The sequence below is a fragment of the Pristiophorus japonicus genome, chromosome 24 (genome assembly GCF_044704955.1).
Source record: "Pristiophorus japonicus isolate sPriJap1 chromosome 24, sPriJap1.hap1, whole genome shotgun sequence".
Classification (NCBI taxonomy): domain Eukaryota; kingdom Metazoa; phylum Chordata; class Chondrichthyes; family Pristiophoridae; genus Pristiophorus; species Pristiophorus japonicus.
In genome coordinates, this window is record NC_092000.1 from 10,316,614 (window position 1) to 10,329,710 (window position 13,097).

At 42.1% G+C, this 13,097-nt stretch overlaps 1 protein-coding gene across 2 annotated transcripts in view; it reads left to right on the forward strand.

Annotated features, from left to right (window-relative positions):
• Positions 1-13,097, forward strand: part of LOC139237921 (MHC class II regulatory factor RFX1-like) — a 152,743-nt gene that overhangs the window by 90,277 nt on the left and 49,369 nt on the right. The window lies entirely within an intron of this gene.

The following is a 13,097-nucleotide window of genomic DNA, read 5'->3' on the forward strand; positions in this document are numbered from 1 at the left end:
ATAAGAATTAGGAGCAGGAATAGGCCATATGGCCCCTCGAGCTTGTTCCACTAAATGCAACACTATAAATTATAGATCGGTTATTACAACAGTGATGTTAACTGCCAGCAGGAATGATGCTTACTCTCAATGTGCTTGGCTTGCTGTGAATTTTAATTATGTTGATTCCAGAGCTCCAGAATCCATTGCATTTCATGATGCACATCATTGTTTTCATTTATACCTACTAGTGCAAAGTCTGCTTCATCTGTTCCATCAGAAAAGTTTAACTTATGTGGCCAGTTTATACTGAATACCCCGGCTTTCTCCAGCTCTGCACCACAGTTCTAGTACCCACACCTATGTGATGTAATGACATTTAGTTTGGATTGTAGTGATGCTGCAAGTTTTAAAGGTAACTGGTGTCCCTCTATGTTTGGCCAGTATAATTTGACCAGTACAATCAAAGCATAGTCAAAACATGTCACAACCGTTAGTTGGGATTTGCACTACAAGGTACATAAAATGGCAACATCAGGCTTTTTGATATATATATAGAAGATGTGTACTAGATAGAGATCAGTGGTCCATGGAAAATAAATTGAAAAGAGCCAAAAGGTTAGGACAAGGTTACGTGATGGGATCCTGCACATTTTTGATATTTATAGATTGTGATATGTTCCTCTAAGTGTGAAATACCTTATTTTGTAGTAGTTATCTTCCTAGTTAAAAAAATAGCTTTTTCTTTGTTTTTTTAAGTTGGTAGTAACCAAACTTTTAAAAATGTGGTTCATGTTGATTCAGAATATGTGTTCCTCTTTAGTGGGTTTGTGTACGTATGCTTGAATTGATCATTTTGCTGGTTGTTCACATCCAGCATTCTGTCATTGTTACACAATTAGAAGTCATTAGGGTGGAAATTCGGTCGTGTCTCATTCGGGGCGGTAACCCAGGCGGAACGGTATTAGCGCCTCCCGTCCAGAAATTCGTCAGAATCGTTCAAAGAGCTGATATATCAGCCTTTGCACACTAGAGCTGAGGGGAGCCATAACGAAAGTTTGGTCGGTAAATTTGGCAGACCCATTGCGCTTACATGGAACTCTGAATCAGATCCCGGGAAAAATCGAGTTTTAAAGGCACGGTATATTAATGCACCCATTATAGCTTTCAAAATCACTTGTTTTCAACCTGAACTATTATGTCTGTCTGTCACTGCAAACTCAGAGGCACATGCACCGTGCTGTGTGTAAACGTTGCAGTGACTGTGACCTCCGAGGGAAGCGTTTCCTCATCCTTTTAAGTAGCCGCCAGTTAACAACTCTGCAAGCCTCAATCGACTGTTTTTCCAGATGATGTTCTTGGCGGCCACTAAATGAGGTGGCCGCACCGAATTTGCCGACCGGGGAGCAAGCGTGGGCGTTGCACCAGGACTGACGTCTGCATTGCACTGATCGGCAGCAGCCAGGCACTACTGATTTGCGCTCCTGTGAGCCTCTAATTAATTTTCGGTCGGGACGTTAAAAGTTACGCTCCAGGTCGGTAACCACTGCGCTCCCATTAACGCCCCCTCTGGCTGCTAACTGAGGCGTTGGCAACTGAAAATCCAACCCACTATCTGTTATGATCATTGTTTTATGTGCACATGTTTAGTGGCATTTTGGTGATGTGTTGAAATGAGGCAATGTCAAAAGTACAACTGAAAGCTGTGCTTCCTTGGCTGTGCTTTATAAAGTAGTTTGTAGGTTTGGTGTGCAATAAATTGTAATACATTCATTCAGTTCACAGTCATTTCATTTTGAAGACCAAGTAGTTTATTATCTTTTACAGTTTTATATTCCAAAGTGTGTTAGAATTACTTTGATTAAGTACTGATTTTACACAATCTTGTAGGCTATCTTACCCTAGTATTCTTCAGGTTTTGGGTTTTCAGAATCATTGTTTGTTGTTTATGGTTGTGTGACCAAGTACGTTTCCTATGCCATTAATGGATTTATAAGTTAAATTTCTGTTGAAAATACTTGTAGCTTGGTTGCTCAAGTGTCTTTTCGGCCTGTGCCATTCCATGTTCTCAGTTGTTTGGTTGGTTATTCCAAGTAGTCTTTCATCTCTCTGGAAGGCTTAGGTCCCCATTTAAGATTCTTCATCTTGATGACCTGTATGTAAAAGTATACCATAGGGCTAGACTTTCCCGAGAGCCCCTCAACGTCTGATTGCCCGCCCATAAAAACCACTAATGTTTTGCAAGTAACGCTGGCAAAAATTTCCATTATTAAGTTAAAAATAATCGCCCGGCGAGAAAATGGATCTTGCACCAATTTTCTCGGCAGTTAAAGGGGAAACTAAGTAAAACGGGCAGTTCTTAAAATTCTTTTTTAAATTTAGTCTGAGGCCTAGGGAGAGGGGAAAACATTTTTTTTAAATTCACTTAAAAAAAAAAGTTAAAAAACATTCCCAAGACACTTTTAAAGCTAATTGCCATTTTACAATTTAAAAAAAAAAGGAAATAAAGAACCTTTAACTTACCTTTCTTTGCAGAGTACTCACTTACTGCCCTGTTTAAGCAGTTTTCACAGGGCAGTTCCCTTGGCGATCTGTACGGGCTTCCGTTGAGGCCAAACGTACGCCCTGGCGATTTTCTCGCCGATGGATGGATGTTGGCGGTTTGGTCCCGGCGGACGCTTTGAGATTTGGGCGGTACCATTCAAAAACTAAGGGGGATATTCTCGCCGGGCAGTTTCTCTTAGCAAAAACAGCTGTATCACCAAGAAAATTGCCGAAAACCCAACAAAAATAAAGGTGAAAGTTTAGCCCATAGTATTTATCTACTCATGAGTCATAGTATCATAGAATTTAACAGCACTGGAGGAAGCCATTCAGCCCATTGTGCCTGTGCCAGCTCTCTGAAAGAGCTATCCATTTAGTCCCATTCCCCTGTTTCCGCCACTGTTTCTGGTAAGGCATTCCATGTACAAGAATTTTACATATTTATATATTTTATAAATGCCTAACCTCTCCCTTCATTCATTTAGGGATAATCTTAAATTTATGCTTTCTAATTGCTCGTTCGCTGACCAATGTAAATAAATGTTCTTATTCACATTATCAAAACTTTGAAAACCTCTTTCAACTCTCCGAACGAATGCCTCTTGTTCCTGGTGTAATCTTAGTGAATTTTTTCATCAATCTCTCTTTGGACGTTGTTCCTCGAGTAGGAAATTATGGTATCCTATTGGTCCTGTTTCATCGTTTTTAAAATGTGTCTTGTCTGTAACATTTTAAGTAGTTTTCTTGTTTGATTTATTTTTATTTAATTAAATTTTTGGATTTTGCAAGTTTAAGGTTCTCTCTAGTGCCTATTGGTGGCTCTGGATTCCGGGATGTTGGTCTGTCCTGAATAAAACTGAATGTAATGGCCTCCCACATTCTACCCAACGTAAACTTGAGGTGATCCAAAACTCAGCAGCTTGTGTCCTAACTGGCACCAAGTCTCAATCACCCATCACCCCTGTGCTCGCTGCCCCGTGTCCTAACTGGCACCAAGTCCTGATCACCCATCACCCCTGTGCTCGCTGCCCCGTGTCCTAACTGGCACCAAGTCCTGATCACCCATCACCCCTGTGCTTGCTGCCCCGTGTCCTAACTGGCACCAAGTCCTGATCACCCATCACCTCTGTGCTCACTGACCTATATTTGGTCTTGGTTGAGCAACACCTCGATCTCAAAATTCTTATCCTTGTTTACAAATCCCTCCATGGCCCTCGCCCCTCCCTATCTCTGTAACCTCTTTTAGCCTCACAACCCCGCTCCTCAAATTCTGCCCTCTTGAGCAACCCTGATTATAACTGCTCAACCATTGGTGGCCATGCCTTCAACAGCTTGGGCCCTAAGCTCTGGAACTCCCTCCCTAAATCTCTCCGCCTCTCCAACCTCTCTTTCCTCCTTTAAGACGCTCCTTAAAACCTACCTCTTTGACCAAGTCTGCCGTAATTTCTTCTTATGTGACTCGATGTCAAATTTGTCTGTTTTGTCTTATAACACTGCTGTGAAGCACCATGGGACATTTTACTACGCTAAAGGCGCTATATAAATAAAAGTTGTTGTTGTTTATTCAGTAGAAGAATTTTGTCAAAATTACATTGAGCATGATTGCTGGGATATTCTGTACCCTTGTCTGCTCACATTTCTTAGTTGAATGTTTTCAGTGAGAAATGTTATGTCAATTTTAGTTTACTCTTGGGATGCTTTTTTATTTTGATTGTCATCAAGAAAATGGCCTATATTCTCCACAGTGTGTAATTAAAATATTTTGTTCTGGTGTAGTGTATAATGTAGATATTTTCAGTGATATGTGGCTCCGTGTCAATCTTTGAAAGATGTTCTTCAGAAAAAAAATTTCCTGTGAAGGTTTTTTTTGTTGTAACTTTTTGTGCAATGCCTTGAATTCCTGAGTGTTCTGTGTTGATAGTGAATTCATTTAACTTTGATATCACAGATATTTTTAATGTAAAAGTTTATTGTGCAGTCCATTACTTTGTTGTTTTAGTTATGCTGTTTATTAATATTGATTTTATTCATTGCATGAGGGAAATCTTGAGCAGATTTGTGCTTTTAAATGATTTTTTAATGATTGTGGCTTTGAACATTGTATTTCCCAGAGCTTTCTTGGAAATATGTTTTCCACCATCACATTGATGTGTTCAGTGAATTTAGCGACTGTGCATGATTAATGTGCTAATTTGCCACCAAAAGACTTTCTGTGGTTGGTGGTGAAAACAAGTATTGAGCAGTAATCATTAGTTCAAATGCTGTGCATATTTTGTATCGCATGACAGATGAGAGTTCACATTAAAGCTCCCCTTTAAAACATGTTTCTTGTACACTTCCCAAAGGACACTGTTGAATGTAATACCATAATGGCACTGCCGTTTACAATACAAGTAATTAACTATTCATTACATTTTTTTATTAACACATTGGGTGAATCATCGTCAAATGATGGAAAGTAATAATTTTTTTCCCCTAACTTCCCAGAAAAGAAGTGGCTTAATAGGGAAACCGGTGAATTGAATATTAATAACTTCTGGGCTAAGCCTTGAACTCTGAGAACTTCAAGTTGATTCCTTGATAAAATGTAACTAAACCTATTGAACCAATTTGTCGAAGGTTAATTCGTAGATTACATTTTCTGTGGATAACTTTTTTTATGTCTTACTGTTCTTCAAATGTTGAATTATTTGTTAAAGTGCATTCCTAAAATGATATCTCACAGTATTAATATTAACCTAGCATGTGCAAGGCAACAGTGCTGTCATCTTGAGTGTTTAAGTGATTCAAAATCATTTTATTCAGGGTCTACATAAGAGCTGTACTGGAACTCCTAAAGACCAAATGCCATCATTGAGGAATGATCCAAATATATGTAACTCATTTGATTTCATTGCAATTACCCATCTAATGAAAACAGAACTAAATAAAACTTTTAGCAGCTTCAGTTTATTAAATTCTGAAGATTGTTGTTTAATTGCCAGACTATTTCAGACAGCATCAGTAGTTTAAGGGAATGCTGTGCAGTGTTTTTATTTACAGAAGAAGAAGCCCTGCAAATGTTTTCCTTTTTGAGTTCATATTTAATTTCCTTTTAAAAATTACTATTTAATCTGCTTCCACCACCCTTTCAGGCAGTGCATTCCAGGTCATAACAACTCGCACTGCAAACACATTTCTCCTCATCTCCCCTCTGATCCTTTTACCAATTATTTTGAATTCTGTGTCCCCTGGACACTAAACCAGTTTTTCTTATTTACTAGATCAAAACCTCTCATAATTTTGAAGAACTCTATTAAATCTTCTCTGCTCTAAGGAGAACAATCCCAGCTTCTCTAGTATTTCCATGTAACTGAGAACCCTTATCGCTCGTATCTATCTGGTGAATCTCCTCTGCACCCTCTCCAAGGGCTTGACATCCTTCCGAAAGTATGGTACACAGATTTGGCACATACTCTAGCTGAGGTCTAATCAGTGCTGTAACAATATAGCATTCCCTCAGTACACCGTGTCAGCCTGGTGGATTATGTGCTCAATTCTCTGGAGAATAAATATTTTACCTCTGTTTTTAACCAAGAAGGAGTCAGGTTACTTATTTGATCTGGAAAGGTAACAATAAGGTGTTGCAGAGGTAAGTTGTGGCACTATTACATTACTGCCGGCATTGTTGCCCAACAGGTGTGAAAGTAAATAAAAACAAATGGTGACGTCACAGCCAAGGGGGTAAGTGATTGGCTGGTGATTGGTGAGTAGCTTTTCTTTTTATTTTTTATATCAGTAAGTAAACTGTAACATTGTTGTTACCAATTTAAGGGTATCTAAGGGTTAAGGCATGGCAGGAGAGCTTGGTCAAGTGTTATGCTCCTCCTGTACCATGTGGGAACTCGGGGACACTTCCAGTGTCCCTGACGACTACGTGTGTGAGAAGTATATCCGCCTCCATCTCCTGACGGACCGCATTGCGGAATTGGAGTTGAGGGTGGATTCACTCTGGAGCATCCACGATGCTGAGAATTATATAAGTGGTACGTGTAGTGAGTTGGTCTTACCGCATGAGAAGGATCCACAGCCAGCTAGGGAATGGAAGACCAGCAGGAAGAGTAGTACAAAGAAGGTAGTGCAGGGGTCCCATCTGGTCATCTCACTGCAAGCAGATACACTGCTTTGAGTGCTGTTGAGGGGGATGACTCATCGGGGAGAGGAGCAGCAGCCAAGTTCATGGCACCGTGGCTGGCTCTGTTGTACAGGAGGGCATGAAAAAGAGTGGGAGAGCAATAGTGATAGGGGATTCAATTATAAAGGGAATAGATAGGCGTTTCTGCGGCCGCAACCGAGACTCAAGGATGGTATGTTGCCTCCCTGGTGCAAGGGTCAAGGATGTCTCCGAGCGAGTGCAGGACATTCTAAAAAGGGAGGGAGAACAGCCAGTTGTCATGGTGCACATTGGTACCAACGACATAGGTAAAAAAAGGGATGAGGTCCTACGAGATGAATTTAAGGAGCTAGGAGCTAAATTAAAAAGTAGGACCTCAAAAGTAGTAATCTCGGGATTGCTACCAGTGCCACGTGCTAGTCAGAGTAGGAATCGCAGGATAGCACAGATGAATACGTGGCTTGAGCAGTGCTGTAGCAGGGAGGGATTCAAATTCGTGGGGCATTGGGACAGGTTCTGGGGGAGGTGGGACCAGTACAAACTGGACGGTTTGCACTTGGGCAGGACCGGAACCAATGTCGTAGGGGGAGTGTTTGCTAGTGTTGTTGGGGAGGAGTTAAACTAATATGGCAGGGGGATGGGAACCAATACAGGGAGACAGAGGGAAACAAAAAGGAGACAAAAACAAAAGACAGAAAAGAGATGAGTAAAAGTGGAGGGCAGAGAAACCAAAGGCAAGAAACAAAAAGGGCCACTGAATATAAAAGGGCTACAGGAGGGGTCAAAACTAAAAATCATGGTTTAAAAACTAGGATGAAAATACTCTACTTAAATGCACGCAGCATTCGAAATAAAGTAAATGAGTTGACGGCACAAATCATTACAAATGGGTATGATTTGGTGGCCATTACAGAAACATGGTTGCAAGGTGGCCAAGACTGGGAATGAAACATACAGGGGTATCTGACGATTCAGAAAGATAGGCAAGAAGGGAAAGGAGGTGGGGTAGCTCTGTTAATAAAAGATGATATCAGGGCAGTTGTGAGAGATGATATTGGCTCCAATGAACAAAATGTTGAATCATTGTGGGTGGAGATTAGAGATAGTAAGGGGGAAAAGTCACTGGTCGGCGTAGTTTATAGGCCCCCAAATAATAACTTCACGGTGGGGCGGGCAATAATCAAGGGAATAATGGAGACATGTGAAAAAGGAACGGCAGTAGTCATGGGGGATTTTAACCTACATATCGATTGGTCAAATCAAATCGCACGGGGTAGCCTGGAGGAGGAATTCATAGAATGCATACGGGATTGTTTCTTAGAACAGTATGTAACAGAACCTACAAGGGAGCAAGCCATCTTAGATCTGGTCCTGTGTAACGAGACAGGAAAAATAAACGATCTCCAAGTAAAAGATCCTCTCGGAATGAGTGATCACAATATGGTTGAATTTGTAATACACATTGAGGATGAGGAAGTTGTGTCAGAAACGAGCGTACTATGCTTAAACAAAGGGGACTACAGTGGGATGAGGGCAGAGTTGGCTAAAGTAGACTGGAAACAAGGACTAATCGGTGGCACAATTGAGGAACAGTGGAGGACTTTTAAGGAGCTCTTTCATAGTGCGCAACAAAAATATATTCCAGTGAAAAAGAAGGGCGGCAAGAGAAGGGATAACTAGCCGTGGATAACCAAGGAAATAAAGGAAAGTATCAAATCAAAGACCAATGCGTATAAGGTGGCCAAGGTTAGTGGGAAATTAGAGGATTGGGAAAATTTTAAGCAACAGCAAAGAATGACTAAAAAAGCAATAAAGAAAGGGAAGATAGATTACGAAGGTAAACTTGCGCAAAACATAAAACCAGATAGTAAAAGCTTTTACAGATATATAAAACGGAAAAGAGTGATTAAAGTAAATGTTGGTCCCTTAGAAGATGAAAAGGGGGATTTAATAATGGGAAATGGCTGAGACCTTAAACAATTATTTTGCTTCCGTCTTCACAGTGGAAGGCACAAAAACCATGCCAAAATTTGCAGGCCACAGGAATGTGGGAAGGGAGGACCTTGAAACAATCACTATCACTAGGGGGGTAGTGCTGGACAGGCTAATGGGACTGAAGGTAGACAAGTCCCCTGGTCCTGATGAAATGCAGCCCAGGGTATTAAAAGAGATGGCGGAAGTTATAGCAGATGCATTCGTTATAATCTACCAAAATTCTCTGGACTCTGGGGAGGTACCAGCGGATTAGAAAGCAGCTAATGTAACGCCTCTGTTTAACAAAGGGGGCAGGCAAAAGGCAGGTAACTATAGACCAGTTAGTTTAATATCTGTAGTGGGGAAAATGCTTGAAACTATCATTAAGGAAGGAATAGCAGGACATCTAGATAGGAATAGTGCAATCAAGCAGACGCAGCATGGATTCATGAAAGGGAAATCATGTTTAACTAACTTACTGGAATTCTTTGAGGATATAACGAACATGGTGGATAGAGGTGTACCGATGGATGTGGTGTATTTAGATTTCCAAAAGGCATTCGATAAGGTGCCACACAAAAGGTTACTGCAGAAGATAAAGGTACGCGGAGTCAGAGGAAATGTATTAACATGGATAGAGAATTGGCTGGCGCACAAAAAGCAGAGAGTCGGGATAAATGGGTCCTTTTCCAGTTGGAAATCAGTGGTTAGTGGTGTGCCACAGGGATCAGTGCTGGGACCAGAACTGTTTACAATGTACATAGATGACCTAGAAGAGGGGACAGAGTGTAGTGCAACAAAATTTGCAGATGACACTAAGATTAGTGGGAAAGCGGGTTGTGTAGAGGACTCAGAGAGGCTGCAAGGAGATTTGGATAGGTTTAGCGAATGGGCTAAGGTTTGGCAGATGGAATACAATGTCGGAAAGTGTGAGGTCATCCACCTTGGGGGGAAAAAAAACAGTAAAAGGGAATATTATTTGAATGGGGAGAAATTACAACATGCTGTGGTGCAGAGGGACCTGGGTTAGTTTTCAGGTGCAGCAGGTAATCAGGAAGGCGAATGGAATGTTGGCCTTCATTGCGAGAGGGATGGAGTACAAAAGCAGGGAGGTCCTGCTGCAACTATATAAGGTATTGGTAAGGCCGCACCTGGAGTACTGCGTGCAGTTTTGGTCACCTTACTTAAGGAAGGATATACTAGCTTTGGAAGGGGTACAGAGACGATTCACTAGGCTGATTCCAGAAATGAGGGGGTTACCTTATGATGATAGATTGAGTAGACTGGGTCTTTACTCGTTGGAGTTCAGAAGGATGAGGGGTGATCTTATAGAAACATTTAAAATCATGAAAGGGATAGACAAGATAGAGGCAGAGAGGTTGTTTCCACTGGTAGGGGAAACTAGAACTAGGGGGCACAGCCTCAAAATACGGAGGAGCCAATTTAAAACCGAATTGAGAAATAATTTCTTCTCCCAGAGGGTTGTGAATCTGTGGAATTCTCTGCCCAAGGAAGCAGTTGAGGCTAGCTCATTGAATGTTTTCAAGTCAAAGATAGATAGATTTTTAACCAATAAGGGAATTAAGGGTTACGGGGAGAGGGCGGGTAAGTGGAGCTGAGTCCACGACCAGATCAGCCATGATCTTATTGAATGGTGGAGCAGGCTCAAGGTGCTAGATGGCCTACTCCTGCTCCTAATTCTTATGTTCTTATGTTCTTAAGTCTCGGGTTGGGAAAGATGCATTGAGAATCCTTAAAGAACTAAGAGAGGAAATTACAGGAACCTGACACAAACCTTTCAGAAATCACTGATGGGGAGGTGCCTGGGGACAAGAAAGGCAGATGGTACTCCTATTTTTAAAATAGGTACCAAAAGTGACTCGGGTAATTACAGACTAGTGAGTTTGACGTTCATTGGGGGTAAAGATAAGGTCATGGAGTATCTCGATACAAATAAAATCATAAAAGATAGCCAATATAGATTCACGAAGGAGAGATCTTGCCAATCTAATGTATTGGTTTTCTTTGAGGATGTGACAAAGGGGTTTGCTAAGGGCAAGGCAATGGATATTGGATTTCAATAAGGCCTCTGGAAAGGCTGGTACTGAAAATAAAGAAAGCAAGGATCAGTGGAAACATTTTGGATGCATAATTGGGGATACTTGTGCATGAAACACAAAAGGATAGTATGCAGATACAGTAGGTGATCAGGAAGGCCAATGGTATCTTGGCCTTTATTGCAAAGGCGATGGAGTACAAAAGCAGGGAAGCCTTGCTACAGCTATATAAGGTATTGGTGAGGCCACACCTGGAATACTATGTGCAGTTTTGGTTTCCATATTTACGAAAGGGTATACTTATTTTGGATATACTTAGTTCAAAGAAGGTTCACTAGGTTGATTCCGGGGATGAGGGGGTTGATTATGAGGAAAGGTTGAGTAGGTTGGGCCTCTACTCATTGGAATTCAGAAGAATGAGAGGTGATCTTATTGAAACATATAAGATTATGAGGGGCTTGACAAGGTGGATGCAGAGAGGATGTTTCCACTGATGGGGGAGACAAGAACTAGAGGGCATGATCTTAGAATAAGGGGCCGCCCATTTAAAACAGAGATGAAGAGAAATTTCTGCTCTGCGGGTTGTAAATCTGTGGAATTCGCTGCCTCAGAGAGCTGTGGAAGCTGGGACATTGAATAAATTTAAGCCAGAAATAGACAGTTTCTTGAACAATAAGGGAATAAAGGGTTATGGGGAATGGGCAGGGAAGTGGACCTGAGTCCATGATCAAATCAGCCATGATTTTATTTAATGGCGGAGCAGGCTCGAGGGGCCATATGGCCTACTCCTGTTCCTATTTCTTATGATCTTATGTTCTTATAATTGGTTGACACCTACAACCCAGAGGGTGGTGGTACAGGGATTGCCATCTGTGTCATTAGTGGGGTCCCACAGGGGTATGTTTTGTGACATCTTTTGTTTGATATCTTCCTACTCCACAATCAGGTAAGTTTATTTCAAAACTTAGCTTGTTGGTAGTCCCATGGTCTGGTTCTCCTGAGTGAAGCTGGGCAAACCAATCTTGCAGTGAGGGCCTCAAACAGGTTTTGGGCCTCTTAGTTGCATATGCAAAGGATTAACAACTATTTCAGACACGGGCACTGCATGTCAATTTTTTTCTTTTCCTGCCGTAAATGTGCATGTGCTTTCCTGCCCGGCGTATTGGGGACTGAGTAGGCCAGTTAGCGCCCAAAAACCTTCCACCACTGGCGCTTTCTCACCTCGTGTTTGGGTCTGCTGTAGACTAATTGTTTGAGGTTGGTTAGTCAACAACTCCAGTAGTGTTTTATTTTGTACATTTGTTATCTAGGGGGTTCATAGCTTTTTTAAAAATGGAAAGAACAAGGTGAAAAGCTATATACAGGCAACCCTCGATTATCCGCACACGGATGCAACGGGAAACTGTTGTAATGGCATTTAAAATTCCGTGTGCGTGACGTCACTTTGAAACTCTGATGTTCCTTTCAAATGTTGGTTGTTGAGCCTTGCTTTTAAGTGCTCTGCCTTGCCTCAGCTCCCGCTGCTGCTTGCACATAGGTCCACTGCCTCTCATAATTCATTAAAATGCCATGAATAGTTACAGGAAGTAATCAACAAGCCTAATGGTCTTTAGATCTAGAGGACTAGAATTCAAGGATTAGAAGATACGCTGCAGCTATTGGTTAGAGCACACCTGCAGTACTGTAAGCATTAACTGTAATGTCAACTTGCTCTAACGGAGAAATCCTTTACCCGGCATAGCCCAATCCCCGAGGTACCCGGATAATCGAGAGTTGCCTGTATCTAGCTATAGGTCTCTATACAGCTTGTGTCTCACACTTGCTAACTGCATAGATTTATTCTGAGCCATTTCGATTTGATGATTCTTGCCCAGAGTATTGATTAAAACACTTATGGCCCAGTTTCAAAAATAGGAATACCACGAGGGCTAAATTGCCCTGTGCTCCATTTGTGGCACACAATTTGAATTAAGTGAAGATTTAGCGCCGGCAAGATGGGCCACTAAATCTTGCTGAATTGGGCACTTAGAAAGAGAAAAGGTTGCGGGGCGGTGTTGGAGGCGGGAATGGCCTCCGCGGCGCGCTGCCACGTCGCGCTAATGCGTCACAACGTCCCTCCCCTTCTCTTAAAGGGGAGGGCCGCTGCAAAGTCCACTGGGCCACCAGCGAGGGTATTGGCCGGGCCAGCGGCCTGGCACCCAAGTGGGGATGCCGGGCTGCATGTTAGCGGCTGCCATTGGCAGGCCCATTTCCCCACATGACACAAAGGGGTCGGCACGGGACAGTAAGGGGTCGGCATCTGCCGTGATGACGTCATTGCCGTGTGCGCCCCCACCAGGGGCGAAAGCCATGGGGCATGGCACAATCTTGTCTTTGCCTGCAGAATCCCA